The sequence below is a fragment of the Ctenocephalides felis genome, unplaced genomic scaffold (assembly GCF_003426905.1).
Source record: "Ctenocephalides felis isolate EL2017-DRISC unplaced genomic scaffold, ASM342690v1 CF-g0.4_SCAFFOLD_00845, whole genome shotgun sequence".
Lineage (NCBI taxonomy): Eukaryota > Metazoa > Arthropoda > Insecta > Siphonaptera > Pulicidae > Ctenocephalides > Ctenocephalides felis.
The window spans coordinates 77,392,861-77,419,260 of record NW_020536999.1 but is presented as its reverse complement, the minus strand read 5'-3'; the positions used below and the strand labels follow the sequence as shown (position 1 = coordinate 77,419,260).

At 37.9% G+C, this 26,400-nt stretch overlaps 54 non-coding genes across 54 annotated transcripts; all 54 read right to left on the bottom strand.

The window, feature by feature from the left end:
* Positions 1–7,876: 7,876 nt before the first annotated feature.
* Positions 7,877–7,949, bottom strand: Trnav-aac. The gene has a single exon. It is a non-coding gene; the product is annotated as a tRNA-Val (tRNA).
* Positions 7,950–8,107: 158 nt separating this feature from the next.
* Positions 8,108–8,180, bottom strand: Trnav-uac. Its single transcript has one exon. It is a non-coding gene; the product is annotated as a tRNA-Val (tRNA).
* A 167-nt stretch (positions 8,181–8,347) lies between these two features.
* Trnav-cac lies at positions 8,348–8,420 on the bottom strand. Its single transcript has one exon. It is a non-coding gene; the product is annotated as a tRNA-Val (tRNA).
* Positions 8,421–8,713: 293 nt separating this feature from the next.
* Positions 8,714–8,786, bottom strand: Trnav-aac. Its single transcript has one exon. It is a non-coding gene; the product is annotated as a tRNA-Val (tRNA).
* A 185-nt stretch (positions 8,787–8,971) lies between these two features.
* Trnav-aac lies at positions 8,972–9,044 on the bottom strand. The gene has a single exon. It is a non-coding gene; the product is annotated as a tRNA-Val (tRNA).
* Positions 9,045–9,209: 165 nt separating this feature from the next.
* On the bottom strand, positions 9,210–9,282 carry Trnav-uac. Its single transcript has one exon. It is a non-coding gene; the product is annotated as a tRNA-Val (tRNA).
* A 167-nt stretch (positions 9,283–9,449) lies between these two features.
* Trnav-cac lies at positions 9,450–9,522 on the bottom strand. Its single transcript has one exon. It is a non-coding gene; the product is annotated as a tRNA-Val (tRNA).
* Positions 9,523–9,897: 375 nt separating this feature from the next.
* Trnav-aac lies at positions 9,898–9,970 on the bottom strand. Its single transcript has one exon. It is a non-coding gene; the product is annotated as a tRNA-Val (tRNA).
* A 165-nt stretch (positions 9,971–10,135) lies between these two features.
* On the bottom strand, positions 10,136–10,208 carry Trnav-cac. The gene has a single exon. It is a non-coding gene; the product is annotated as a tRNA-Val (tRNA).
* A 129-nt stretch (positions 10,209–10,337) lies between these two features.
* Positions 10,338–10,410, bottom strand: Trnav-aac. Its single transcript has one exon. It is a non-coding gene; the product is annotated as a tRNA-Val (tRNA).
* Positions 10,411–10,966: 556 nt separating this feature from the next.
* On the bottom strand, positions 10,967–11,039 carry Trnav-uac. Its single transcript has one exon. It is a non-coding gene; the product is annotated as a tRNA-Val (tRNA).
* Positions 11,040–11,357: 318 nt separating this feature from the next.
* Trnav-aac lies at positions 11,358–11,430 on the bottom strand. The gene has a single exon. It is a non-coding gene; the product is annotated as a tRNA-Val (tRNA).
* A 278-nt stretch (positions 11,431–11,708) lies between these two features.
* Positions 11,709–11,781, bottom strand: Trnav-aac. The gene has a single exon. It is a non-coding gene; the product is annotated as a tRNA-Val (tRNA).
* A 165-nt stretch (positions 11,782–11,946) lies between these two features.
* Trnav-cac lies at positions 11,947–12,019 on the bottom strand. The gene has a single exon. It is a non-coding gene; the product is annotated as a tRNA-Val (tRNA).
* Positions 12,020–12,184: 165 nt separating this feature from the next.
* On the bottom strand, positions 12,185–12,257 carry Trnav-aac. Its single transcript has one exon. It is a non-coding gene; the product is annotated as a tRNA-Val (tRNA).
* Positions 12,258–12,866: 609 nt separating this feature from the next.
* Trnav-aac lies at positions 12,867–12,939 on the bottom strand. Its single transcript has one exon. It is a non-coding gene; the product is annotated as a tRNA-Val (tRNA).
* Positions 12,940–13,105: 166 nt separating this feature from the next.
* Positions 13,106–13,178, bottom strand: Trnav-uac. Its single transcript has one exon. It is a non-coding gene; the product is annotated as a tRNA-Val (tRNA).
* Positions 13,179–13,637: 459 nt separating this feature from the next.
* On the bottom strand, positions 13,638–13,710 carry Trnav-aac. The gene has a single exon. It is a non-coding gene; the product is annotated as a tRNA-Val (tRNA).
* A 115-nt stretch (positions 13,711–13,825) lies between these two features.
* On the bottom strand, positions 13,826–13,898 carry Trnav-uac. The gene has a single exon. It is a non-coding gene; the product is annotated as a tRNA-Val (tRNA).
* Positions 13,899–14,063: 165 nt separating this feature from the next.
* Positions 14,064–14,136, bottom strand: Trnav-cac. The gene has a single exon. It is a non-coding gene; the product is annotated as a tRNA-Val (tRNA).
* A 579-nt stretch (positions 14,137–14,715) lies between these two features.
* Trnav-aac lies at positions 14,716–14,788 on the bottom strand. The gene has a single exon. It is a non-coding gene; the product is annotated as a tRNA-Val (tRNA).
* A 582-nt stretch (positions 14,789–15,370) lies between these two features.
* Positions 15,371–15,443, bottom strand: Trnav-uac. The gene has a single exon. It is a non-coding gene; the product is annotated as a tRNA-Val (tRNA).
* A 284-nt stretch (positions 15,444–15,727) lies between these two features.
* Trnav-uac lies at positions 15,728–15,800 on the bottom strand. Its single transcript has one exon. It is a non-coding gene; the product is annotated as a tRNA-Val (tRNA).
* A 339-nt stretch (positions 15,801–16,139) lies between these two features.
* Trnav-uac lies at positions 16,140–16,212 on the bottom strand. The gene has a single exon. It is a non-coding gene; the product is annotated as a tRNA-Val (tRNA).
* Positions 16,213–16,377: 165 nt separating this feature from the next.
* On the bottom strand, positions 16,378–16,450 carry Trnav-uac. Its single transcript has one exon. It is a non-coding gene; the product is annotated as a tRNA-Val (tRNA).
* A 115-nt stretch (positions 16,451–16,565) lies between these two features.
* Trnav-uac lies at positions 16,566–16,638 on the bottom strand. Its single transcript has one exon. It is a non-coding gene; the product is annotated as a tRNA-Val (tRNA).
* A 163-nt stretch (positions 16,639–16,801) lies between these two features.
* Trnav-cac lies at positions 16,802–16,874 on the bottom strand. Its single transcript has one exon. It is a non-coding gene; the product is annotated as a tRNA-Val (tRNA).
* Positions 16,875–16,989: 115 nt separating this feature from the next.
* Positions 16,990–17,062, bottom strand: Trnav-cac. The gene has a single exon. It is a non-coding gene; the product is annotated as a tRNA-Val (tRNA).
* Positions 17,063–17,227: 165 nt separating this feature from the next.
* Positions 17,228–17,300, bottom strand: Trnav-cac. The gene has a single exon. It is a non-coding gene; the product is annotated as a tRNA-Val (tRNA).
* A 278-nt stretch (positions 17,301–17,578) lies between these two features.
* Trnav-aac lies at positions 17,579–17,651 on the bottom strand. The gene has a single exon. It is a non-coding gene; the product is annotated as a tRNA-Val (tRNA).
* Positions 17,652–17,816: 165 nt separating this feature from the next.
* Trnav-cac lies at positions 17,817–17,889 on the bottom strand. Its single transcript has one exon. It is a non-coding gene; the product is annotated as a tRNA-Val (tRNA).
* Positions 17,890–18,054: 165 nt separating this feature from the next.
* Positions 18,055–18,127, bottom strand: Trnav-aac. The gene has a single exon. It is a non-coding gene; the product is annotated as a tRNA-Val (tRNA).
* Positions 18,128–18,736: 609 nt separating this feature from the next.
* On the bottom strand, positions 18,737–18,809 carry Trnav-aac. The gene has a single exon. It is a non-coding gene; the product is annotated as a tRNA-Val (tRNA).
* A 166-nt stretch (positions 18,810–18,975) lies between these two features.
* Positions 18,976–19,048, bottom strand: Trnav-uac. Its single transcript has one exon. It is a non-coding gene; the product is annotated as a tRNA-Val (tRNA).
* Positions 19,049–19,507: 459 nt separating this feature from the next.
* Trnav-uac lies at positions 19,508–19,580 on the bottom strand. Its single transcript has one exon. It is a non-coding gene; the product is annotated as a tRNA-Val (tRNA).
* A 365-nt stretch (positions 19,581–19,945) lies between these two features.
* Trnaf-aaa lies at positions 19,946–20,018 on the bottom strand. The gene has a single exon. It is a non-coding gene; the product is annotated as a tRNA-Phe (tRNA).
* Positions 20,019–20,183: 165 nt separating this feature from the next.
* Trnav-cac lies at positions 20,184–20,256 on the bottom strand. Its single transcript has one exon. It is a non-coding gene; the product is annotated as a tRNA-Val (tRNA).
* Positions 20,257–20,385: 129 nt separating this feature from the next.
* Positions 20,386–20,458, bottom strand: Trnav-aac. The gene has a single exon. It is a non-coding gene; the product is annotated as a tRNA-Val (tRNA).
* Positions 20,459–20,573: 115 nt separating this feature from the next.
* Trnav-uac lies at positions 20,574–20,646 on the bottom strand. Its single transcript has one exon. It is a non-coding gene; the product is annotated as a tRNA-Val (tRNA).
* A 368-nt stretch (positions 20,647–21,014) lies between these two features.
* Positions 21,015–21,087, bottom strand: Trnav-uac. The gene has a single exon. It is a non-coding gene; the product is annotated as a tRNA-Val (tRNA).
* Positions 21,088–21,405: 318 nt separating this feature from the next.
* Positions 21,406–21,478, bottom strand: Trnav-aac. The gene has a single exon. It is a non-coding gene; the product is annotated as a tRNA-Val (tRNA).
* A 515-nt stretch (positions 21,479–21,993) lies between these two features.
* Trnav-cac lies at positions 21,994–22,066 on the bottom strand. The gene has a single exon. It is a non-coding gene; the product is annotated as a tRNA-Val (tRNA).
* Positions 22,067–22,886: 820 nt separating this feature from the next.
* Positions 22,887–22,959, bottom strand: Trnav-uac. The gene has a single exon. It is a non-coding gene; the product is annotated as a tRNA-Val (tRNA).
* A 284-nt stretch (positions 22,960–23,243) lies between these two features.
* Trnav-uac lies at positions 23,244–23,316 on the bottom strand. The gene has a single exon. It is a non-coding gene; the product is annotated as a tRNA-Val (tRNA).
* Positions 23,317–23,655: 339 nt separating this feature from the next.
* Positions 23,656–23,728, bottom strand: Trnav-uac. Its single transcript has one exon. It is a non-coding gene; the product is annotated as a tRNA-Val (tRNA).
* Positions 23,729–23,893: 165 nt separating this feature from the next.
* Trnav-uac lies at positions 23,894–23,966 on the bottom strand. The gene has a single exon. It is a non-coding gene; the product is annotated as a tRNA-Val (tRNA).
* Positions 23,967–24,081: 115 nt separating this feature from the next.
* Positions 24,082–24,154, bottom strand: Trnav-uac. Its single transcript has one exon. It is a non-coding gene; the product is annotated as a tRNA-Val (tRNA).
* A 163-nt stretch (positions 24,155–24,317) lies between these two features.
* Trnav-cac lies at positions 24,318–24,390 on the bottom strand. Its single transcript has one exon. It is a non-coding gene; the product is annotated as a tRNA-Val (tRNA).
* A 110-nt stretch (positions 24,391–24,500) lies between these two features.
* Trnav-cac lies at positions 24,501–24,573 on the bottom strand. The gene has a single exon. It is a non-coding gene; the product is annotated as a tRNA-Val (tRNA).
* A 165-nt stretch (positions 24,574–24,738) lies between these two features.
* Trnav-cac lies at positions 24,739–24,811 on the bottom strand. Its single transcript has one exon. It is a non-coding gene; the product is annotated as a tRNA-Val (tRNA).
* Positions 24,812–25,089: 278 nt separating this feature from the next.
* On the bottom strand, positions 25,090–25,162 carry Trnav-aac. The gene has a single exon. It is a non-coding gene; the product is annotated as a tRNA-Val (tRNA).
* A 165-nt stretch (positions 25,163–25,327) lies between these two features.
* On the bottom strand, positions 25,328–25,400 carry Trnav-cac. Its single transcript has one exon. It is a non-coding gene; the product is annotated as a tRNA-Val (tRNA).
* Positions 25,401–25,564: 164 nt separating this feature from the next.
* On the bottom strand, positions 25,565–25,637 carry Trnav-aac. The gene has a single exon. It is a non-coding gene; the product is annotated as a tRNA-Val (tRNA).
* A 481-nt stretch (positions 25,638–26,118) lies between these two features.
* On the bottom strand, positions 26,119–26,191 carry Trnaf-aaa. Its single transcript has one exon. It is a non-coding gene; the product is annotated as a tRNA-Phe (tRNA).
* Between the last annotated feature and the right edge of the window lie 209 nt (positions 26,192–26,400).

The window sequence follows — 26,400 nt, the reverse complement described above, 5'->3', positions numbered from 1 at the left end:
CGGTCTTGGTCTCGGTCTTGGTCTCGGTCTCGGTCTTGGTCTCGGTCTTGGTCTCGGTCTTGGTCTCGGTCTTGGTCTCGGTCTTGGTCTCGGTCTCCTCGGTCTCCTCGGTCTTGGTCTCGGTCTCCTCGGTCTCGGTCTTGGTCTCGGTCTTGGTCTCGGTCTTGGTCTCGGTCTCGGTCTCTCGGTCTCGTCTCGGTCTCGGTCTCGGTCTCGGTCTCGGTCTCGGTCTCGGTCTCGGTCTCGGTCTGTTCGGTCTCGGTCTTGGTCTCGGTCTCCTCGGTCTCGGTCTTGGTCTCGGTCTTGGTCTTGGTCTCGGTCTTGGTCTTGGTCTCGGTTTCGGTCTCGGTCTCGGTCTTGGTCTCGGTCTCGGTCTCCTCGGTCTCGGTCTTGGTCTCGGTCTCGGTCTCCTCGGTCTCGGTCTTGGTCTCGGTCTTGGTCTCGGTCTTGGTTTCGGTCTCGGTCTCGGTCTCCTCTTTCTCGGTCTCCTCGGTCTCGGTCTCCTCGGTCTTGGTCTCGGTCTCGGTCTCGGTCTCCTCGGTCTCGGTCTCCTCGGTCTCGGTCTTGGTCTCGGTCTTGGTCTTGGTCTCGGTCTTGGTCTCGGTCTCGGTCTCGGTCTCCTCGGTCTCCGTCTTGGTCTCGGTCTTGGTCTCGGTCTTGGCCTCGGTCTTGGTCTCGGTCTCCTCCGTCTTGGTTCCGGTCTCGGTCTCGGTCTCCTCGGTCTTGGTCTTGGTCTCGGTCTCGGTCTCGATCTCCTCGTTCTTGGTCTTGGTGCGCATTCAAACATCTAGTTTGAAATTTTGAAATCCAGCTTGTTTCTCAAATTACTTATATTTATTTCAACGGATTTGTTTTGCTTTTATGTACTATATTCGTTATTGCACAATGGGTCTCCCGTGACGGAGAAATGTTGAAGACGCAGTGCTTGAAAAGTGTTTGAATTTTTTTAAAAAAAGTATATCGATCAATACCAAGAGCAACGATTACAGGAGAAGCACAACCCAGGATAGACTTGTTATACAAAAGGAATCAATGCCGAGGCCAACTACTACAGGAGAAGCACAACCCAGGAGGGACTTGTGATACAAGAGGAATCAATTCCAAGACCAACTACTACAGGAGAAGCACATTCCAGGATAATATGCATGCATATATTAGTTTTCTCGTATTACATATAATTAGTCGTTATCTAGACTTACATTTATATAAGTATACTAGCAAACCCGACGAACTCCGTTTCGCCACAAGATGGTTTTGTGAGAAAGATGAAGAAATTTTTTGTTTCATATTTGAAACGGAATTTATTTCGATTACAATAATCGAGTGTTTTTCAGTTGAACTTCTCTAAGTAAATGAAAGTGAATCCGCAAATTATCCGTTTCATTGAAGTGCTCTTTGGTAAACCACATTTTTTGCTTTTTGGTCTGACGTTAACACAATCAAAGCGGATGGTTTTCCAACTCGTGAACAGGCAACGTATAACTGCCCATGTGAAAAACAATGATTTTCTAAATAATCAATTTGAAATTTATCCCGCAAACACCAAGCGATTGGCCTTGCGACTTGTTATTGCGAACGCAAGGCGAACTGGAAATTGCAATCGTTTGAAGTCAAACGGAAGACCAGTCGGAATCATTGGTATGTCACCAAATCGCCAGCAATTTTTGATTGAATGGTGAAATTCAGTGCGTGTACATCATTATTCTTTGCGGCAAGAATTGCTTAATGACTTAACCAAGCATAATTCTGATAATTCTCACTAATGTGATAACTCGAATTTTTAATTACGGTGCGTGAAGTTCCAGCAGCTTGCATTAAGGCACGATGCCATTCACAACTAATTTTCTTAGCTCTAAACCTTGCGGAGCCCGAGACCTTTCCAACGAATGCAAAATTGTCGAAATCGGTTTGTGCGTTCTGGAGTTATATCGTCGGGAAGGAAAACCCGACTTATTTTTATATATATGTTGATAATCTATTTGAAATTATTTAAAACAATTGTTGATTATGTTCATTACTCGAATTTTTAATTACAGTGCATGAAGTTCCAGCAATTTGCATTAGGGCACGATGCCATGCACCACTAATTTTCTTAGCTATAAACCTTGCGGAGCCCGAGACCTTTCCAACGAATGTAAAATTGTCGAAATCGGTTTGTGCGTTCTGGAGTTATTTCGTCAGGAAGGAAAATCCGACTTATTTTTATATATATAGAAGATAATATTTTAATATTAACATTACCGGGGCTCCGTTTATATGCTCATCCCTTTTAGGGAAATTTGTGTTTTTTTTAATCTCGTTTCAGGTGTATTTCCATGAAGATTTCCAGAAGATTTCCTCTTCAAGACAACCAGGAAGCCGCTACCAGATTGGAGATTATGCGCATAAATGAAATCATGTGGAGCAAAGATAAAATGTAAGAAAAAACTTTAATTATATTGTATTATTATTATTGGATCTTTATAATAGTGTATCGATATTATTGTATTATATTAGTCTTAAACTAATGTTTAGTTAAGGGTCCTTTTGACGTAAAAATTTCGGTCGAATATTTTGTAATTTATTTTCAAATTAATTTAAAATAATAATCAATTTTTATTTCATAATCATCCATCACTTTCCAGGGGCCAACCAGGACCAACAGAAGACTGCTGACGGACCAAGACCAACAGAAGAAAACTGCCGGATTGGTGAATATCAAGATGAATATGAAGTGTGAGAAGACTTTAGTTATATTATTCTATTATTATTAAGTGATTACTATTAAGTAGTTATTATTTACTAGCTGACCCGGCAAACGTTGTTTTGCTAAGTAAGGTATATTCTAAACAATTTCTAAGGAATCAAAAATATTAATACTTTAAGTGTATAAGGATGTGTTGTTTCAATGCTATAAACAATGAGGTATTATAAAAACAAGAAATCTCATTAGTTTGTCTATATTTTGTCAACACAATCAAACTGGAAGTTTTATACACTTTCTATAGAAAACATGGTATAATCTAATCCAAGTCTTTTTCGGTCTTTCGACTTATTGATTACGTTTCAAGATTTTTTCAGATTCTTTTTGGATTCTGGATTTTGTGTATAATTGTAAATAATATTACTGAACTTATACAAAATTTTCAAATTTCAGAGGAGAGATAAAAAATTAATTAAGTATTTCTTCTTTGTCCTGCTTTTTGAAAAGTTTCAAGTAACATTCGATGAATTAAAGTAAATTTAATAAAAAGTATATATGTAGATCAGGGCGAGGCACAAAGATCCAATTTGACTTTGAGCAAATATAAAGTGTATTGTGAAAACCATAACAATTATATCACAACAAATAACAAATTTCAAACGAACAATTAACTGACTACGTTCAGTAAAACTGCCTTCTACTTTCAAATGTAGAAGGCCTGTCTTTCAAATATTTGTTATCTAGACCTTTTTACCCAAAGTAAAACTTTTAGTAGCTTGTAACGGCCAGGTGGCAAACAGGTTTGAAGTCTTATTTTAATTTTAAAGAATTTTACAAAATGATTACATTTTTAAGTAATGCTAAAAATCTACCAACGGAAGAGAATACTAATATTATTTCAAAGATTACCGTTTAACTCCCTATAGCAAAGTCTTTAAATCAAAGTTATAACTGGTTATACATCCTTTTTCCTCTACTTTCAAATATTGTTGTTAAACAATGCTTAAGTTTACTGATTTTTGACACATCGGTGGTGGACCTTTTTAACCCCGGACCTTCATATATTACTATCTATTCTTCGATAATTTCTGGGAAATTATAACTGGGAAAATGTTATTCGACAAAATGTCTATTTGATCGATATCAAATTTAGCTTCTGAATTTAAATAACATAAATAAAAAATAATACAACCTAGAAAATGTTTTATAAATACCAATGAGTAAATAATGATACAAATGAGATCTTTCAGAGCTTCGTGTTTGAGAAAAATATGCCGAAAAGTGCATTTTCATATTAACATTTCAAAAAAAGTTGATATTTTGAGTTTCTAGTAACACTTGCGGCCCGTTTACTAACGTTTTTGTATGTAAATAAAACTATAAACAAAACTACTTGCTACAATTTAATCATAATTAAATAATATTCACGTAAAACATCCTATTAAACATAATCGAACATCATCTGTCAAAAACGTTTGACATTTCAAGTATTATCCACCGTCCATTGTTTTATTTACATTACGCTTCAACAAAAATTTTCAAATTAAAAATGTAAAGTTTCTACGCGGATTTGAGATAATTTCTCACCTTTTGGACTTTCTCTGGATTGACACGAATTTTTCAAGACTAAGACTGGCCAAATCGATTCAGCCGTTTTCGAGTTTCATTCGGACATTTGAAATAGAGCTCCATTTTTATATATAAGATAAGGGGCGTTTTCGGTCATACGTTTTTTAAAGTTGTTCGCGTATTATTAATTCGCGTTTTCACGTTAATATCTTCAGTCATACTTTTTTTGGGGTTTTTCGCGTACTTTTGTTTGAACTCAAAGGGGGTGGCGTTGTGGAAGAACCTTTCTTTTTTCCGCGCTTTTTTACATTAATTAATTAATAATTGCAAATCACAAAATGATTTGTCCATAAGCTTCATAGGCTGGGAGACTATGAAGTCTTTTTTCCAAGTAATTGCATGGTGTATTTGGGGAGTACTTCTGTACTCTGGGGGGTACATCATGTGGATGCTTTTTTTATAATGTCACAATCACCGTTATAAAACCGAACTACAATTTCCATATTAAAATTTCATACAATTTCACATTAACAAAAATTACACACTACACACCGAGAGGTTCTTTTGCTTTTAAAAATCGAAATTTTTGGGTACATTAGGTCATCTCGCGAGGTTTTTTTCGCGTTACATTCGGTACAATTCGTTTATTAGTCAATAAGTTAGTTTAGGTGGATTAGGGCTGCAGAAGTCGTTGCATTTCTGTGGCGACACCACATTAAAAAAAACGCGCCTAGCAACTCTACCTCCTGGGTGGTGTGGAAAAGAGTTGCATTCTAGCTATAAGTACAATTGTCATAATTAGGTATTCAGATAATTGTTTTAATTAATATACATAGATGTATCACTATAGGTTACACGCATTACTGATAATTATAAACTTATATCGAAAAGTCTTACAAATAAAAAAAATCAAATAAATCTTTACTTTCAAATTTGTTACTTTCCAGCTTTTTCTTGCTCAAGCTTATAAGTAAACGATTTTTTTTAAGTCACTTCTAATTATTAATAATTTTTGCATTTTATACTCTTAAATCAATTAAAAATTATTTAATTTATTAATTCATGGAAAAAGTTCTATTCCAGTTATAACTGTAATTATCAGTATCAAAATATTTAAATCCATATTTTAATTTATATAGAATATTTTAATTTTAATTTAATGTATATATGAATTTATTACAAAATAATATCGAATTGTATAAAATATTAAAAAATACAAATTAATAATAATAATTAATTTGCTTTTTATGTTTTTACATTGATTTTTTTACAGAAATTTGTAAACAAATTTTAGACTTTTTAGAAAGAATAACTAAAAATTATCATTTGAATCGTGCGTTGAAAATATATTTTTGGGTGGTACTGCAATGTGAAAAGTTGTATGGTTTTTAGTAGTATTAATATTACTTGTAAGAAAGCAGAAAGTGAACGTTAAATTATTACTTAATCAGCCTGTTTAATAGGTGTGTACCTATTAATATAAAAATACAAATGAAAAAAACTTATTTCAAAAATAAATGCAACAATAAAAGAATACATTATAATTAATTTATTAATGGGAGAAAGTTGACCAAAAATAAAAACTTATTTTAAAAATGCTTTACGGGACGCAGCAATATTTTTTTCTTTCGAAAGGGGGGCGCAAGGAGGAAAAGGATGGAAACCACTGGTTTATCCTCTTAACTTAGGATTTTGATACAGTTTTGTTTTTGTGTTTTATCGTTTCGTAAAAATAAATATTTTGTAATAATTGTGTCAAATAATACAAATATTATAAAAAATATACATGCAAACATAACTATTGATTATAAGAAAAAACTAGTTTGGTATTTAGCCTTGAGGCAAGTTACTAAAACTTCCCGATATGTATAAATAATCGACTTAATCAATAATAAATAAATTAATTTATGAGTGATTAAAAGTATTCCGAGTGGATTTATTACACATCATTGCAAACGAACAAACGAACACGTTAACTCGGAGTATTTTCTAAAAGCAAATTTTCAAAAATCATTAATTTTAATTAATCAATAATTATAATTGAACCAGTTTCCATAGGACTTTGATTGTTTACTATGTTCAACACCAAGTACACTCGTTATACCAACTAAATCGTCTAATTTTATTTTTAACAAACGTCAAAAAAACTACTCATTTTCTCAAACTTTGATAAATTTTTAAAATTAAACTACTTGTCGTAAGGCCGTAATATTTCAGTATGTTCTATAAGACCATGATATATATCGCCAAAAAAAGTTTCATGAAAATCGTCTTAAATTTTTTTTTCAACATTTAATTACAAGATAACGGTTCGGTAGATTTTTACCTAAAACTAATCAGAATCATTCCCAACTAATATCTTTCGAACAGTTTTTGATTTTTTAAAATCGGTTCGGTAGTATGAGCTTAAATGTGGACGAAAGGTTTAACACTTTTTTCCAAATTACAAAGAAACGGCTCGGCCGATCGTCGCACAAAACTGAGAAACGATAATCCTCATCAAAATAAGTCAAATGCTTTTTAAATATCTGAAATCGGTTCAGGCGTTTTTGAGCAAACGTCGATGAAAGTTCTAATTTTGACAAATGCCAAAAAGACCATACTAATTTTTGCAAACTTTGATGAATTTTTAAAGCTGAACCAGTTGTCGTAGGGCCGTAATATTTTAGTATGATCTAGAAGACTATGGTATCTACCGTAAAAAAAATAATTATAAAAATCGTCGAAAATTTTTTTTTCAAACTTTATTACAAGAAAACGGCCCGGCCGATCTCTACCAAAAACTAATCAGCACGAATTTTCAAAATCGATTCAGAATTGCGGGCTAAAACGTAGACGAAAAATTTCTCACTTTTCTGCGATTTATAAAGAAACGGCTAGGCTGATCGTCGCATAAAATGGACAAACAATAGTCCTCATCGAGATACATCGAGTGGCTTTTAAATTTTTGAAATCGGTCCAGCCGTTTTTAGAAAAAACACACACACATACTTTTTCTAAATTTGGTCTCATTCGATTCAGAATGGTTTGAAACGTCGAGAAAACATAAAATTAGCAATTCGGATTTTTTATGAAAACATAAACTTCTCCTTCGGCATGTGGCCGCTGAGGACCCCAGGACCGGTCATGTCTGTATGGTACAAAAGAAAATTAAATGTAGCTCCAACTACATCGCATAAAACTTTGAATAATTTTGAGTTAGTGGCGCTGCCTCGAATATGATTAACAATTTTTACAACGTGTTTAGCAAATCAGGTGGAAGCGTTTCCACAGCCAAAGCGAAATGGTGTATTAGGCCATTTTCCTCAATAAACTCTTTTAGCGTTTGAAATACGTCTTCGCCGCGGGTAGTAGTGGGCAAAGACTTGCAGAACAAATATTTCTCCTTTACATCGTCATCTTTAAAGTATCGTGAAAACATCAATAATCAAACCCGAAACCACATCTGTGAACTCGTCCACTTGCAGCGCAAACATAGGACTTTCCTTTATTTTGTTTACCGTACTATTATTCTGTTTATTGCTATTTTAATACTATTTCGTGCTATCCTTTGTTACCCCTCTAGAATCTTTGTTTTACCCTTGCGGGGGTAATTACCCCCAGGTTGGGAACCACTGCATTAGATGATTGCGGCCGGGATCGAACCGGCCGCCTTCTGCGTGTTAAGCAGATGTGATAACCACTACACCACGGAACCTACAAACGCATTTGCAGCACGCATCGCCAATATTTAATAAAAGCTTAAAATAAATAATGAAGACTTCGATGTATGATTCATCGTGGGATTGCACCGATAGTCAATAAACCACCAAAATTCTTCATTTGTTTGGAATAAATACAAAGGATTTCATTAGATGATTCCGGCCGGGATCGAACCGGCGGCTTTCTGCGTGTAAAGCAGATGTGATAACCACTACACCACGAAACCTACAAACTTAAAACGCATTTGCAGGCAGCATCGCCAATATTCAATAAAAGCTTAGAATAAATATTGAGGACATCGATGTATGATTGACATCATGGGATTGCACCGACAATCAATATATCACCAAAAATCTTCATTGGTTTTGAATTAATATAGAGGATTTTATTACATGATTCCGGCCGAAATTGAACCGGCGGCCTTCTGCGTGTGAAGGAGATGTGATAACCACAACACCACAGAACCTACAAAAATAAAACGCATTTGTAGCACGCATCGCCAATATTTAATAAAAGCTTAGAATAAATAGTGAAAACTTTGATGTATGATTTATCATGGGATCGCACCGACAATCAATTTACCACCAAAACTCTTTATTGGTTTTGAATAAATACAGAGGATTTCATTACATGATTCCGGCCGGGATCGAACCGGCGGTCTTCTGTATGATTTATGATTCATCATGGGATTGCACCGACAATCGATAAACCACCAAAAACCTTTATTCGTTTTGAATAAATATAAAGTATTACATTTGATGATTCCTGCCGGGATCGAACCGGCGCCCTTCTGCGTGTTAAGCAGATGTGATAACCACTACACCACGGAACCTACAAAAATAAACACCATTTGCAGCAATATTGAGGACATTATGAGATTGAACCGACAATCAATAAACCACCAAAACACTTTATTCGTTTTGATAAATATAGAGGACTTTATTAGATGATACCGGCCGGGATCAAACCTGCGGCCTTCTGCGTGTAAAGCCCCAGGTTGGGAACCACTGCATTAGATGATTGCGGCCGGGATCGAACCGGCCGCCTTCTGCGTGTTAAGCAGATGTGATAACCACTACACCACGGAACCTACAAAAATAAAACGCATTTGCAGCACGCATCGCCAATATTTAATAAAAGCTTAAAATAAATAATGAAGACTTCGATGTATGATTCATCGTGGGATTGCACCGATAGTCAATAAACCACCAAAATTCTTCATTTGTTTGGAATAAATACAAAGGATTTTATTAGATGATTCCGGCCGGGATCGAACCGGCGGCTTTCTGCGTGTAAAGCAGATGTGATAACCACTACACCACGAAACCTACAAAATTAAAACGCATTTGCAGGCAGCATCGCCAATATTCAATAAAAGCTTAGAATAAATATTGAGGACATCGATGTATGATTGACATCATGGGATTGCACCGACAATCAATATATCACCAAAAATCTTCATTGGTTTTGAATTAATATAGAGGATTTTATTACATGATTCCGGCCGAAATTGAACCGGCGGCCTTCTGCGTGTGAAGGAGATGTGATAACCACAACACCACAGAACCTACAAAAATAAAACGCATTTGTAAAACGCATCGCCAATATTTAATAAAAGCTTAGAATAAATAGTGAAAACTTTGATGTATGATTTATCATGGGATCGCACCGACAATTAATTTACCACCAAAACTCTTTATTGGTTTTGAATTAATACAGAGGATTTCATTACATGATTCCGGCCGGGATCGAACCGGCGGTCTTCTGTATGATTTATGATTCATCATGGGATTGCACCGACAATCAATAAACCACCAAAAACCTTTATTCGTTTTGAATAAATATAGAGTATTACATTTGATGATTCGTGAGATTGCACAGACAGTCAATAAACCACCAAAAGCCTTCATTGGATTTGAATAAATATAGAGGATTGCATTAGATGATTCCGGCCGGGATTGAACCGGCGGCCTTCTGCGTGTTAAGCAGATGTGATAACCACAACACCACGGAATCTATAAAAATAAAACGCATTAGCAGCACGCATCGCCAATATTTAATAAAAGCTTAGAATAAAAATTGAAGACTTCGATGTATTATTCATCGTGAGATTGCACCGACAGTCAATAAACCACCAAAAATCTTCATTGGATTTGAATAAATATAGAGGATTTAATTATATGATTCCGGCCGGGATCGAACCGGGGGCCTTCTGCGTGTGAAGCAGATGTGATAACCACTACACCAAGGAACCTACAAAAATAAAACGCATTTGCAGCAATATTGAGACATCGATATAAGATTCATAATGAGATTGCACCGACAATCAATAAACCAACAAAACCCTTTATTTGTTTTGATAAATATAGAGGATTTCATTAGATGATTCTGGCCGGGGTCGAACCGGCGGCCTTCTGCGTGTTAAGCAGATGTGATAACCGCTACACCACGGAACCTACAAAAATAAACACCATTTGCAGCAATATTGAGGACATTATGAGATTGAACCGACAATCAATAAACCACCAAAACACTTTATTCGTTTTGATAAATATAGAGGACTTCATTAGATGATTCCGGCCGGGATCAAACCTGCGGCCTTCTGCGTGAAAAGCAGATGTGATAACCACTACACCACGGAACCTACAAAACTAAAACGCATTTGCAGCACGCATCGCCAATATTTAATAAAAGCTTAGAATAAAAAATGCAGACTTCGATGTATGATTCATCGTGAGATTGCACCGACAGTCAATAAACCACCAAAAATCTTCATTGGTTTTGAACTAATATAGAGGATTTCATTAGATGATTCCGACCGGTATCGAATCGGCGGCCTTCTGCGTGTTAAGTAGATGTGATAACTACTACACCACAAAACCTACAAAAATAAAACGCATTCGCAGCAATATTGAGGACATCGATGTAAGATTCATCATGAGATTGCACCGACAATCAATAAACCACCAAAACCCTTTTTTCGTTTTGATAAATATAGAAGACTTCATTAGATGATTCCGGCCGGGATCGAACCGGCGGCCTTCTGCGTGTAAAGCAGATTTGATAACCACTACACCACAGAACCTACAAAAATAAAACCCATTTGCAGCAATATTGAGGACATCATGAGATTGCACCGGCAATCAATAAACACCAAAACCCTTTATTGGTTTTGAATAAATGTAGAGGATTTCATTAGATGATTCCGGCCAGTATCGAATCGGCGGCCTTCTGCGTGTTAAGTAGATGTGATAACTACTACACCACAAAACCTAGAAAAATAAAACGCATTTGCAGCAATATTGAGGACATCGATGTAAGATTCATCATGAGATTGCACCGACAATCAATGAACCACCAAAACCCTTCATTCGTTTTGATAAATATATAGGATTTTATTAGATGATTCCGGCAGGGATCGAACCGACGGCCTTCTGCGTGTTAAGCAGATGTGATAACCACTACACAACGGAACCTGCAAAAATAAAACGCATTTGCAGCACGCATCGCCAATATTTAATAAAAGTTTAAAATAAATATTGGTGACTTCGATATATGATTCATCGTGGGATTGCACCGACAGTCAATAAACCACCAAACGCCTTTATTGGTTTTGAATAAATAAAGAGTATTACATTACATGATTCCGACCGGGATCGAACCGGCGTATAATTTATTATGGTATTGCAACGACAATTAATTAACCACCAAAACCCTTTTTTGGCTTTGAATAAATATGTAGGATTTCATTAGATGATTCCGGCCGGGATTGAACCGGCGGCGTTCTGCGTGTTAAGCAGATGAGATAACCAGTACACCACGGAACCTACAAAAATAAAACGCATTTGCAGCACGCATCGCCAATATTTAATAAAAGCTTAGAATAAATATTGAGAACTTTGATGTATGATTTATCATGGGATTGCATCGACAATCAATAAACCACCAAAACCCTTCATTGGTTTTGAATAAATACAGAGGATTTCACTACATGATTCCGGCCGGGATCGAACCGGCAACCTTCTGCGCGTGAAGCAGATGCGATAACCACTACACCACGGAACCTACAAAAATAAAACGCATTTGTAGCACGCATCGCCAATATTTGATAAAAGCTTAGAATAAATATTGAGAACTTTGATGTATGATTTATCATAGGATTGCACCGACAATCAATAAACCACCAAAACCCTTTATTGGCTTTGAATAAATATATAGGATTTCATTAGATGATTCCGGCCGGGATCGAATCGGCGGCGTTCTGCGTGTTAAGCAGATGTGATAACCACTACAACACGAAACCTACAAAAATAAAACGCATTTGCAGCAATATTGAGGACATCGATGTAAGATTCATCATGAGATTGCACCGACAATCAATAAAGCACCAAAACCCTTTATTCGTTCTGATAAATTTAGAGGATTTTATTAGATGATTCCGGCCGGGACCGAACAGGCGGCCTTCTGCGCGCAAAGCAGATGTGATAACTACTACACCACGGAACATACAAAAATAAAGCGCATTTGCAGCAGGCATCGCCAATATTTAATAAAAGCTTAGAATAAATATTCAAGACTTTGAAGTATGATTCATCGTACGTATGCTGCACCGACAGTCATTAAACCACCAAAAACCTTTATTGGATTTGAATAAATATAGAGGATTTCATTAGATGATTCCGGCCGGGATCGAACCGGCGGCCTTCTGCGTATTGAGCAGATGTGATAACCACTACACCACGAAACTTTCACAAATAAAACGCATTTGTAGCACGCATCGCCAATATTTAATAAACGCTCAGAATAAATATTGAAGACTTCGATGTGTGATTCATCGTGAGATTGCACCGACAGTGAATAAACCACTAAAAGCATTCATTGGATTTGAATAAATATAGAGGATTGCATTAGATGATTCCGGCCGGGATTGAACCGGCGGCCTTCTGCGTGTTAAGCAGATGTGATAACCACAACACCACGGAACCGGCGGCCTTCTGCTTGTTTAGCAGATGTGATAACCGCTACACCACGGAACCTACAAAAATAAACACCATTTGCAGCAATATTGAGGACATTATGAGATTGAACCGACAATCAATAAACCACCACAACACTTTATTCGTTTTGATAAATATAGAGGACTTTATTAGATGATTCCGGCCGGGATCAAACCTGCGGCCTTCTGCGTGTAAAGCAGTTGTGATAACCACTACACCACGGAACCTACAAAAATAAAACGCATTTGCAGCACGCATCGCCAACATTTAATAAAAGCTTAGAATAAAAAATGAAGACTTCGATGTATGATTCATCGTGAGATTGCACCGACAGTCAATAAACCACCAAAAATCTTCATTGGTTTTGAACTAATATAGAGGATTTCATTAGACGATTCCGGCCGGTATCGAATCGGCGGCCTTCTGCGTGTTAAGTAGATGTGATAACTACTACAAAAATAAAACGCATTTGCAGCAATATTGAGGACATCGATGTAAGATTCATCATGAGATTGCACCGACAATCAGTAAACCACCAAAACCCTTTATTCGTTTTGATAAATATAGAAGACTTAGAATAAATATTAAAAACTTTGGTGTATGATTCATGATGAGATTGCACCGACAGTCAATAAACCACCGTAAATCTTCATTGGTTTTGAATTAATATAGAGGACTTTATTATATGATACCGGCTGGGGTCGAACCGGCGGCCTTCCGCGTGTTAAGCAGATGTGATAACCGCTACACCACGGAACCTACAAAAATAAACACCATTTGCAGCAATATTGAGGACATTATGAGATTGAACCGACAATCAATAAACCACCAAAACACTTTATTCGTTTTGATAAATATAGAGGACTTCATTAGATGATTCCGGCCGGGATCAAACCTGCGGCCTTCTGCGTGTAAAGCAGATGTAATAACCACTACACCACGGAACCTACAAAAATAAACCGCATTTGCAGCACGCATCGCCAATATTTAATAAAAGCTTAGAATAAAAATTGAAGACTTCGATGTATGATTCATCGTGAGATTGCACCGACAGTCAATAAACCACCAAAAGTCTTCATTGGTTTTGAACTAATACAGAGGATTTCATTATATGATTTCGGCCGGGATCGAATCGGTGGCCTCCTGCGTGTGAAGCAGATGTGGTAACCACTACACCACGAAACCTACAAAAACAAAACCCATTTGCAGCAATATTGAGGACATCATGAGATTGCACCGGCAATCAATAAACACCAAAACCCTTTATTGGTTTTGAATAAATGCAGAGGATTTCATTAGATGATTCCGGCCGGTATCAAATCGGCGGCCTTCTGCGTGTTAAGTAGATGTGATAACTACTACACCACAAAACCTACAAAAATAAAACGCATTTGCAGCAATATTGAGGACATCGATGTAAGATTCATCATGAGTTTGCACCGACAATCAATAAGCCACCAAAACCCTTCATTCGTTTTGATAAATATAGAGGATTTTATTAGATTATTCCGGCAGGGATTGAACCGGCGGCCTTCTGCGTGTTAAGCAGATGTGATAACCACTACACAACGCAACCTACAAAAACAAATCGCATTTGCAGCAGGCATCGCCAATATTTAATAAAAGCTTAAAATAAATATTGAAGACTTCGATGTATGATTCATCGTGAGATTGCACCGACAGTCAATTAACCACCAAAAATCTTCATTGGTTTTGAACTAATAAATTTAATTTAAATTTAAAAATATAGAGGATTTCATTATATGATTCCGGTCGGGATCGAATCGGCGGCCTTCTTCGTGTTAAGCAGATGTGATAACCACTACACCACGGAACCTACAAAAATAAAACGCATTTGCAGCAATATTGAGGACATCGATGTAAGATTCATTATGAAATTGCGCCGAAAATCAATAAATCACCAAAACTTCATTAGATGATTCCGGCTGGGATCGAAACGGCGGCCTTCTGCGTGTAAAGCATATGTGATAACCAGCACACCACGGAACCTACAAAAACAAAACGCATTTGCAGCACGCATTGCCAATATTTAATAAAGGCTTAAAATAAATATTAAAGACTTCGATGTATGATTCATCGTACGTTAGCTGCACCGACAGTCAATAAACCACCAAAAGCCTTTATTGGATTTGAATAAGTATAGAGAATTTCATTATATGATTCCGACCGGGATCGAACCGGCCGCCTTCAGACTGTAAAGCAGATGCGACAACCAATACACTACGGAACATACAAAAATAAAACGCATTTGCAGCAGGCATCGCTAATATTTAATAAAAGCTTAGAATAAATATTGAAGACTTCGATGTATGATTTATCGTACGTATGCTGCACCGACAGTCAATAAACCACCAAAAGCCTTTATTGGATTTGAATAAGTATAGAGGATTTTATTATATGATGCCGGCCCGGATCGAACCGGCCGCCTTCTGCGTGTAAAGCAGATGCGATAACCACTACGCCACGAAACCTACAAAAAGAAAACCCATTTGCAGCAATATTGAGGACATTATGAGATTGCACCGACAATCAATAAACCACCAAAACCCTTTATTGGTTTTGAATATATGTAGAGGATTTTATTAGATGATACCGGCCGGGATCAAACCGGCGGCCTTGGAACCTACAGAAATAATTCTCATTTGCAGCAATATTGATGACATCACTGTAAGATTCATCAGGAGCTTGCACCGACAATCAATAAACCACCAAAACCCTTTATTTGTTTTGAATAAATGTAGAGGATTTTATTAGATGATTCCGGCCGGGATCGAACCGGCGGCCTTCTGCGTGTAAAGCAGATGTGATAACCACTACACCACGGAACCTACAAAAATAGAACGCATTTGTAGCACGCATCGCTAATATTTAATAAAAGCTCAGATAAAATATTGCAGACTTTGATGTATGATTCATCGTGAGATTGCACCGACAGTCAATAAACTACCAAAAGCCTTTATTGGATTTGAATAAATATAGAGGATTTCATTATATGATTCCGGCCGGGATCGAACAGGCGGCCTACACCATGGAACCTACAAAAATAAATCTCATTTGCAGCAATATTAAGAACATCACTGTAAGATTCATCATGAGATTGCACCGACAATCAATAAACCACCAAAACCCTTTATTCGTTGTGAATAAATGTACAGGCTTTCATTAGATGATTCCGGCCGGGATCGAATCGGCGGCCTTCTGCGCGTAAAGCAGATGTGATAACCACTACACCACGGAACCTACAAAAATAAAACGCATTTGCAGCACGCATCGCCAATATTTAATAAAAGCTTAGAATAAAAATTGAAGACTTCGATGTATGATTTATCGTGAGATTGCACCGACAGTCAATAAACCACCAAAAGCCTTCATTGGATTTGAATAAATATAGAAGATTTCATTAGATGATTCCGGCCGGGATCGAACCGGCGGCCTTCTGCGTGTAAAGCAGATGTGATAACCACTACACCACGAAACCTACAAAAATAAAACCCATTTGCAGCAATATTGAAAACATCATGAGATTGCACCGACAATCAATAAACACCAAAACCCTTTATTGGTTTTGAATAAATGTAGAGGATTTCATTAGATGATTCCGGCCGGGATCGAACCGGCGGCCTTCTGCGTGTAAATCAGATGTGATAACCACTACACCACGAAACCTACAAAAATAAAACGCATTTGCAGCACGCATCGCCAATATTCAATAAAGGCTTAGAATAAATAATAAACTTCGGTGTAAGATTCATCGTGAGATTGCACCGACAGTCAATAAACCACCAAAAATCTTTATTGGTTTTGAACTAATATAGAGGATTTCATTATATGATTCCGGCCGGGATCGAACCAGCGGCCTTCTGCGTGTGAAGCAGATGTGATAACCGCTACACCACGGAACCCACAAAAATAACTCCTATTTGCAGCAATATTGAGGACATTATGAGATTGCACCGACAATCAATAAACCACCAAAACCCTTTATTCGTTTTGATAAATATAGAGGACTTTATTAGGTGATTCCGGCTAGGATCGAACCGGCGGCCTTCTGCGTGTGAAGCAGATGTGCTAACCAATACACCACGGAACCTACAAAAACAAAACGCATTTGCAGCACGCATCGCCAATATTTAATAAAGGCTTAGAATAAATATTAAAGACTTCGGTGCATAATTCATCGTGAGATTGCACCGACAGTCAATAAACCACCAAAAATCTTCATTGGTTTTGAACTAATATAGAGGATTTCATTATATGATTCCGGCCGGGATCGAACCGGCGGCCTTCTGCGTGTGAAGCAGATGTGATAACCACTACACCACGGAACCTGCAAAAATAAAACGCATTTGCAGCACGCATCGCCAATATTTAATAAAAGTTTAAAATAAATATTGGTGACTTCGATATATGATTCATCGTGGGATTGCACCGACAGTCAATAAACCACCAAACGCCTTTATTGGTTTTGAATAAATAAAGAGTATTACATTACATGATGCCGACCGGGATCGAACCGGCGTATAATTTATTATGGTATTGCAACGACAATTAATTAACCACCAAAACCCTTTTTTGGCTTTGAATAAGTATGTAGGATTTCATTAGATGATTCCGGCCGGGATTGAACCGGCGGCGTTCTGCGTGTTAAGCAGATGAGATAACCAGTACACCACGGAACCAACAAAAATAAAACGCATTTGCAGCACGCATCGCCAATATTTAATAAAAGCTTAGAATAAATATTGAGAACTTTGATGTATGATTTATCATGGGATTGCATCGACAATCAATAAACCACCAAAACCCTTCATTGGTTTTGAATAAATACAGAGGATTTCACTACATGATTCCGGCCGGGATCGAACCGGCGACCTTCTGCGTGTGAAGCAGATGCGATAACCACTACACCACGGAACCTACAAAAATAAAACGCATTTGTAGCACGCATCGCCAATATTTGATAAAAGCTTAGAATAAATATTGAGTACTTTGATGTATGATTTATCATGGGATTGCACCGACAATCAATAAACCACCAAAACCCTTTATTGGCTTTGAATAAATATATAGGATTTCATTAGATGATTCCGGCCGGGATCGAATCGGCGGCGTTCTGCGTGTTAAGCAGATGTGATAACCACTACAACACGAAACCTACAAAAATAAAACGCATTTGCAGCAATATTGAGGACATCGATGTAAGATTCATCATGAGATTGCACCGACAATCAATAAAGCACCAAGACCCTTTATTCGTTCTGATAAATTTAGAGGATTTTATTAGATGATTCCGGCCGGGACCGAACAGGCGGCCTTCTGCGCGCAAAGCAGATGTGATAACTACTACACCACGGAACATACAAAAATAAAACGCATTTGCAGCAGGCATCGCCAATATTTAATAAAAGCTTAGGATAAATATTGAAGACTTTGAAGTATGATTCATCGTACGTATGCTGCGCCGACAGACAATAAACCACCAAAAACCTTTATTGGATTTGAATAAATATAGAGGATTTCATTAGATGATTCCGGCCGGGATCGAACCGGCGGCCTTCTGCGTATTGAGCAGATGTGATAACCACTACACCACGAAACCTTCACAAATAAAACGCATTTGTAGCACGCATCGCCAATATTTAATAAACGCTCAGAATAAATATTGAAGACTTCGATGTGTGATTTATCGTGAGATTGCACCGACAGTCAATAAACCACTAAAAGCATTCATTGGATTTGAATAAATATAGAGGATTGCATTAGATGATTCCGGCCGGGATTGAACCGGCGGCCTTCTGCGTGTTAAGCAGATGTGATAACCACAACACCACGGAACCGGCGGCATTCTGCGTGTTTAGCAGATGTGATAACCGCTACACCACGGAACCTACAAAAATAAACACCATTTGCAGCAATATTGAGGACATTATGAGATTGAACCGACAATCAATAAACCACCAAAACACTTTATTCGTTTTGATAAATATAGAGGACTTTATTAGATGATTCCGGACGGGATCAAACCTGCGGCCTTCTGCGTGTAAAGCAGTTGTGATAACCACTACACCACGGAACCTACAAAAATAAAACGCATTTGCAGCACGCATCGCCAATATTTAATAAAAGCTTAGAATAAAAAATGAAGACTTCGATGTATGATTCATCGTGAGATTGCACCGACAGTCAATAAACCACCAAAAATCTTCGTTGGTTTTGAACTAATATAGAGGATTTCATTAGATGATTCCGGCCGGTATCGAATCGGCGGCCTTCTGCGTGTTAAGTAGATGTGATAACTACTACAAAAATAAAACGCATTTGCAGCAATATTGAGGACATCGATGTAAGATTCATCATGAGATTGCACCGACAATCAATAAACCACCAAAACCCTTTAATCGTTTTGATAAATATAGAAGACTTAGAATAAATATTAAAAACTTTGGTGTATGATTCATGATGAGATTGCACCGACAGTCAATAAACCACCGTAAATCTTCATTGGTTTTGAATTAATATAGAGGACTTCATTATATGATTCCGGCCGGGATCGAACCGGCGGCCTTCTGCGTGTAAAGCAGATCTGATAACCACTACACCACGAAACCTACACAAACAAAACGCATTTGTAGCACGCATCGCCAATATTTAATAAAAGCTCAGAATAAATATTGAAGACTTCGATGTATGATTCATCGTAAGATTGCACCGACAGTCAATAAACCACTAAAAGCCTTTATTGGATTTGAATGAACATAGAGGATTTCTGCGTGTTAAGCAGATATGATAACCACTACACCACGGAACCTGCAAAAATAAAACGCATTTGCAGCACGCATCGCTAATATTCAATAAATGCTTAGAATAAATATTGAAGACTTCGATGTATGATTCATCGTGAGATTGCACCGACAGTCAACAAACCACCAAAAGCCTTCATTGAATTTGAATAAATATAGAGGATTGCATTAGATGATTCCGGTCGGGATTGAACCGGCGGCCTTCTGCGGTTTAAGCAGATGTGATAACCACAACACCACGGAATCTACAAAAATAAAACGCATTAGCAGCACGCATCGCCAATATTTAATAAAAGCTTAGAATAAAAATTGAAGACTTCGATGTATGATTCATCGTGAGATTGCACCGACAGTCAATAAACCACCAAAAATCTTCATTGGATTTGAATAAATATAGAGGATTTAATTATATGATTCCGGCCGGGATCGAACCGGCGGCCTTCTGCGTGTGAAGTAGATGTGATAACCACTACACCAAGAAACCTACGAAAATAAAACGCATTTGTAGCAATATTGAGACATTGATATAAGATTCATCATGAGATTGCATTGACAATCAATAAACCACCAAAACCCTTTATTCGTTTTGATAAATATAGAGGATTTCATTAGATGATACCGGCTGGGGTCGAACCGGCGGCCTTCTGCGTGTTAAGCAGATGTGATAACCGCTACACCACGGAACCTACAAAAATAAACACCATTTGCAGCAATATTGAGGACATTATGAGATTGAACCGACAATCAATAAACCACCAAAACACTTTATTCGTTTTGATAAATATAGAGGACTTCATTAGATGATTCCGGCCGGGATCAAACCTGCGGCCTTCTGCGTGTAAAGCAGATGTGATAACCATTACACCACGGAACCTACAAAAATAAACCGCATTTGCAGCACGCATCGCCAATATTTAATAAAAGCTTAGAATAAAAAATGAAGACTTCGATGTATGATTCATCGTGAGATTGCACCGACAGTCAATAAACCACCAAAAAGCTTCATTGGTTTTGAACTAATATAGAGGATTTCATTATATGATTTCGGCCGGGATCGAATCGGTGGCCTTCTGCGTGTTAAGTAGATGTGATAACTACTACACCACAAAACCTACAAAAATAAAACGCATTCGCAGCAATATTGAGGACATCGATGTAAGATTCATCATGAGATTGCACCGACAATCAATAAACCACCAAAACCCTTTATTCGTTTTGATAAATATAGAAGACTTCATTAGATGATTCCGGCCGGGATCGAACCGGCGGCCTTCTGCGTGTAAAGCAGATTTGATAACCACTACACAACGGAACCTACAAAAATAAAACCCATTTGCAGCAATATTGAGGACATCATGAGATTGCACCGGCAATCAATAAACACCAAAACCCTTTATTGGTTTTGAATAAATGTAGAGGATTTCATTAGATGATTCCGGCCGATATCGAATCGGCGGCCTTCTGCGTGTTAAGTAGATGTGATAACTACTACACCACAAAACCTACAAAAATAAAACGCATTTGCAGCAATATTGAGGACATCGATGTAAGATTCATCATGAGATTGCACCGACAATCAATGAACCACCAAAACCCTTCATTCGTTTTGATAAATATAGAGGATTTTATTAGATGATTCCGGCAGGGATCGAACCGACGGCCTTCTGCGTGTTAAGCAGATGTGATAACCACTACACAACGGAACCTGCAAAAATAAAACGCATTTGCAGCACGCATCGCCAATATTTAATAAAAGTTTAAAATAAATATTGGTGACTTCGATATATGATTCATCGTGGGATTGCACCGACAGTCAATAAACCACCAAACGCCTTTATTGGTTTTGAATAAATAAAGAGTATTACATTACATGATTCCGACCGGGATCGAACCGGCGTATAATTTATTATGGTATTGCAACGACAATTAACTAACCACCAAAACCCTTTTTTGGCTTTGAAAATATGTAGGATTTCATTAGATGATTCCGGCCGGGATTGAACCGGCGGCGTTTCTGCGTGTTAAGCAGATGAGATAACCAGTACACCACGGAACCTACAAAAATAAAACGCATTTGCAGCACGCATCGCCAATATTTAATAAAAGCTTAGAATAAATATTGAGAACTTTGATGTATGATTTATCATGGGATTGCATCGACAATCAATAAACCACCAAAACTCTTCATTGGTTTTGAATAAATACAGAGGATTTCACTACATGATTCCGGCCGGGATCGAACCGGCAACCTTCTGCGCGTGAAGCAGATGCGATAACCACTACACCACGGAACCTACAAAAATAAAACGCATTTGTAGCACGCATCGCCAATATTTGATAAAAGCTTAGAATAAATATTGAGAACTTTGATGTATGATTTATCATGGGATTGCACCGACAATCAATAAACCACCAAAACCCTTTATTGGCTTTGAATAAATATATAGGATTTCATTAGATGATTCCGACCGGAATCGAATCGGCGGCGTTCTGCGTGTTAAGCAGATGTGATAACCACTACAACACGAAACCTACAAAAATAAAACGCATTTGCAGCAATATTGAGGACATCGATGTAAGATTCATTATGAAATTGCGCCGAAAATCAATAAATCACCAAAACTTCATTAGATGATTCCGGCTGGGATCGAAACGGCGGCCTTCTGCGTGTAAAGCATATGTGATAACCAGCACACCACGGAACCTACAAAAACAAAACGCATTTGCAGCACGCATTGCCAATATTTAATAAAGGCTTAGAATAAATATTAAAGACTTCGATGTATGATTCATCGTACGTTAGCTGCACCGACAGTCAATAAACCACCAAAAGCCTTTATTGGATTTGAATAAGTATAGAGAATTTCATTATATGATTCCGGCCGGGATCGAACCGGCCGCCTTCAGACTGTAAAGCAGATGCGATAACCAATACACTACGGAACATACAAAAATAAAACGCATTTGCAGCAGGCATCGCTAATATTTAATAAAAGCTTAGAATAAATATTGAAGACTTCGATGTATGATTCATCGTACGTATGCTGCACCGACAGTCAATAAACCACCAAAAGCCTTTATTGGATTTGAATAAGTATAGAGGATTTCATTATATGATGCCGGCCCGGATCGAACCGGCCGCCTTCTGCGTGTAAAGCAGATGCGATAACCACTACGCCACGAAACCTACAAAAAGAAAACCCATTTGCAGCAATATTGAGGACATCATGAGATTGCACCGACAATCAATAAACCACCAAAACCCTTTATTGGTTTTGAATATATGTAGAGGATTTTATTAGATGATACCGGCCGGGATCAAACCGGCGGCCTTGGAACCTACAGAAATAATTCTCATTTGCAGCAATATTGATGACATCACTGTAAGATTCATCAGAGCTTGCACCGACAATCAATAAACCACCAAAAACCCTTTATTTGTTTTGAATAAATGTAGAGGATTTTATTAGATGATTCCGGCCGGGATCGAACCGGCGGCCTTCTGCGTGTAAAGCAGATGTGATAACCACTACACCACGGAACCTACAAAAATAGAACGCATTTGTAGCACGCATCGCTAATATTTAATAAAAGCTCAGATAAAATATTGCAGACTTTGATGTATGATTCATCGTGAGATTGCACCGACAGTCAATAAACTACCAAAAGCCTTTATTGGATTTGAATAAATATAGAGGATTTCATTATATGATTCCGGCCGGGATCGAACAGGCGGCCTACACCATGGAACCTACAAAAATAAATCTTATTTGCAGCAATATTGAGAACATCACTGTAAGATTCATCATGAGATTGCACCGACAATCAATAAACCACCAAAACCCTTTATTCGTTGTGAATAAATGTACAGGCTTTCATTAGATGATTCCGGCCGGGATCGAATCGGCGGCCTTCTGCGCGTAAAGCAGATGTGATAACCACTACACCACGGAACCTACAAAAATAAAACGCATTTGCAGCACGCATCGCCAATATTTAATAAAAGCTTAGAATAAAAATTGAAGACTTCGATGTATGATTTATCGTGAGATTGCACCGACAGTCAATAAACCACCAAAAGCCTTCATTGGATTTGAATAAATATAGAAGATTTCATTAGATGATTCCGGCCGGGATCGAACCGGCGGCTTTCTGCGTGTAAAGCAGATGTGATAACCACTACACCACGGAACCTACAAAAATAAAACCCATTTGCAGCAATATTGAAAACATCATGAGATTGCACCGACAATCAATAAACACCAAAACCCTTTATTGGTTTTGAATAAATGTAGAGGATTTCATTAGATGATTCCGGCCGGGATCGAACCGGCGGCCTTCTGCGTGTAAATCAGATGTGATAACCACTACACCACGAAACCTACAAAAATAAAACGCATTTGCAGCACGCATCGCCAATATTCAATAAAGGCTTAGAATAAATAATAAACTTCGGTGTAAGATTCATCGCGAGATTGCACCGACAGTCAATAAACCACCAAAAATCTTTATTGGTTTTGAACTAATATAGAGGATTTCATTATATGATTCCGGCCGGGATCGAACCAGCGGCCTTCTGCGTGTGAAGCAGATGTGATAACCGCTACACCACGGAACCCACGAACTCCTATTTGCAGCAATATTGAGGACATTATGAGATTGCACCGACAATCAATAAACCACCAATACCCTTTATTCGTTTTGATAAATATAGAGGACTTTATTAGGTGATTCCGGCTGGGATCGAACCGGCGGCCTTCTGCGTGTGAAGCAGATGTGCTAACCAATACACCACGGAACCTACAAAAACAAAACGCATTTGCAGCACGCATCGCCAATATTTAATAAAGGCTTAGAATAAATATTAAAGACTTCGGTGCATAATTCATCGTGAGATTGCACCGACAGTCAATAAACCACCAAAAATCTTCATTGGTTTTGAACTAATATAGAGGATTTCATTATATGATTCCGGCCGGGATCGAACCGGCGGCCTTCTGCGTGTGAAGCAGATGTGATAACCACTACACCACGGAACCTGCAAAAATAAAACGCATTTGCAGCACGCATCGCCAATATTTAATAAAAGTTTAAAATAAATATTGGTGACTTCGATATATGATTCATCGTGGGATTGCACCGACAGTCAATAAACCACCAAACGCCTTTAATGGTTTTGAATAAATAAAGAGTATTACATTACATGATTCCGACCGGGATCGAACCGGCGTATAATTTATTATGGTATTGCAACGACAATTAATTAACCACCAAAACCCTTTTTTGGCTTTGAATAAATATGTAGGATTTCATTAGATGATTCCGGCCGGGATTGAACCGGCGGCGTTCTGCGTGTTAAGCAGATGAGATAACCAGTACACCACGGAACCAACAAAAATAAAACGCATTTGCAGCACGCATCGCCAATATTTAATAAAAGCTTAGAATAAATATTGAGAACTTTGATGTATGATTTATCATGGGATTGCATCGACAATCAATAAACCACCAAAACCCTTCATTGGTTTTGAATAAATACAGAGGATTTCACTACATGATTCCGGCCGGGATCGAACCGGCGACCTTCTGCGTGTGAAGCAGATGCGATAACCACTACACCACGGAACCTACAAAATAAAACGCATTTGTAGCACGCATCGCCAATATTTGATAAAAGCTTAGAATAAATATTGAGTACTTTGATGTATGATTTATCATGGGATTGCACCGACAATCAATAAACCACCAAAACCCTTTATTGGCTTTGAATAAATATATAGGATTTCATTAGATGATTCCGGCCGGGATCGAATCGGCGGCGTTCTGCGTGTTAAGCAGATGTGATAACCACTACAACACGAAACCTACAAAAATAAAACGCATTTGCAGCAATATTGAGGACATCGATGTAAGATTCATCATGAGATTGCACCGACAATCAATAAAGCACCAAGACCCTTTATTCGTTCTGATAAATTTAGAGGATTTTATTAGATGATTCCGGCCGGGACCGAACAGGCGGCCTTCTGCGCGCAAAGCAGATGTGATAACTACTACACCACGGAACATACAAAAATAAAACGCATTTGCAGCAGGCATCGCCAATATTTAATAAAAGCTTAGGATAAATATTGAAGACTTTGAAGTATGATTCATCGTACGTATGCTGCGCCGATGAACCTGCAAAAATAAAACGCATTTGCAGCACGCATCGCTAATATTCAATAAATGCTTAGAATAAATATTGAAGACTTCGATGTATGATTCATCGTGAGATTGCACCGACAGTCAACAAACCACCAAAAGCCTTCATTGAATTTGAATAAATATAGAGGATTGCATTAGATGATTCCGGTCGGGATTGAACCGGCGGCCTTCTGCGGTTTAAGCAGATGTGATAACCACAACACCACGGAATCTACAAAAATAAAACGCATTAGCAGCACGCATCGCCAATATTTAATAAAAGCTTAGAATAAAAATTGAAGACTTCGATGTATGATTCATCGTGAGATTGCACCGACAGTCAATAAACCACCAAAAATCTTCATTGGATTTGAATAAATATAGAGGATTTAATTATATGATTCCGGCCGGGATCGAACCGCGGCCTTCTGCGTGTGAAGCA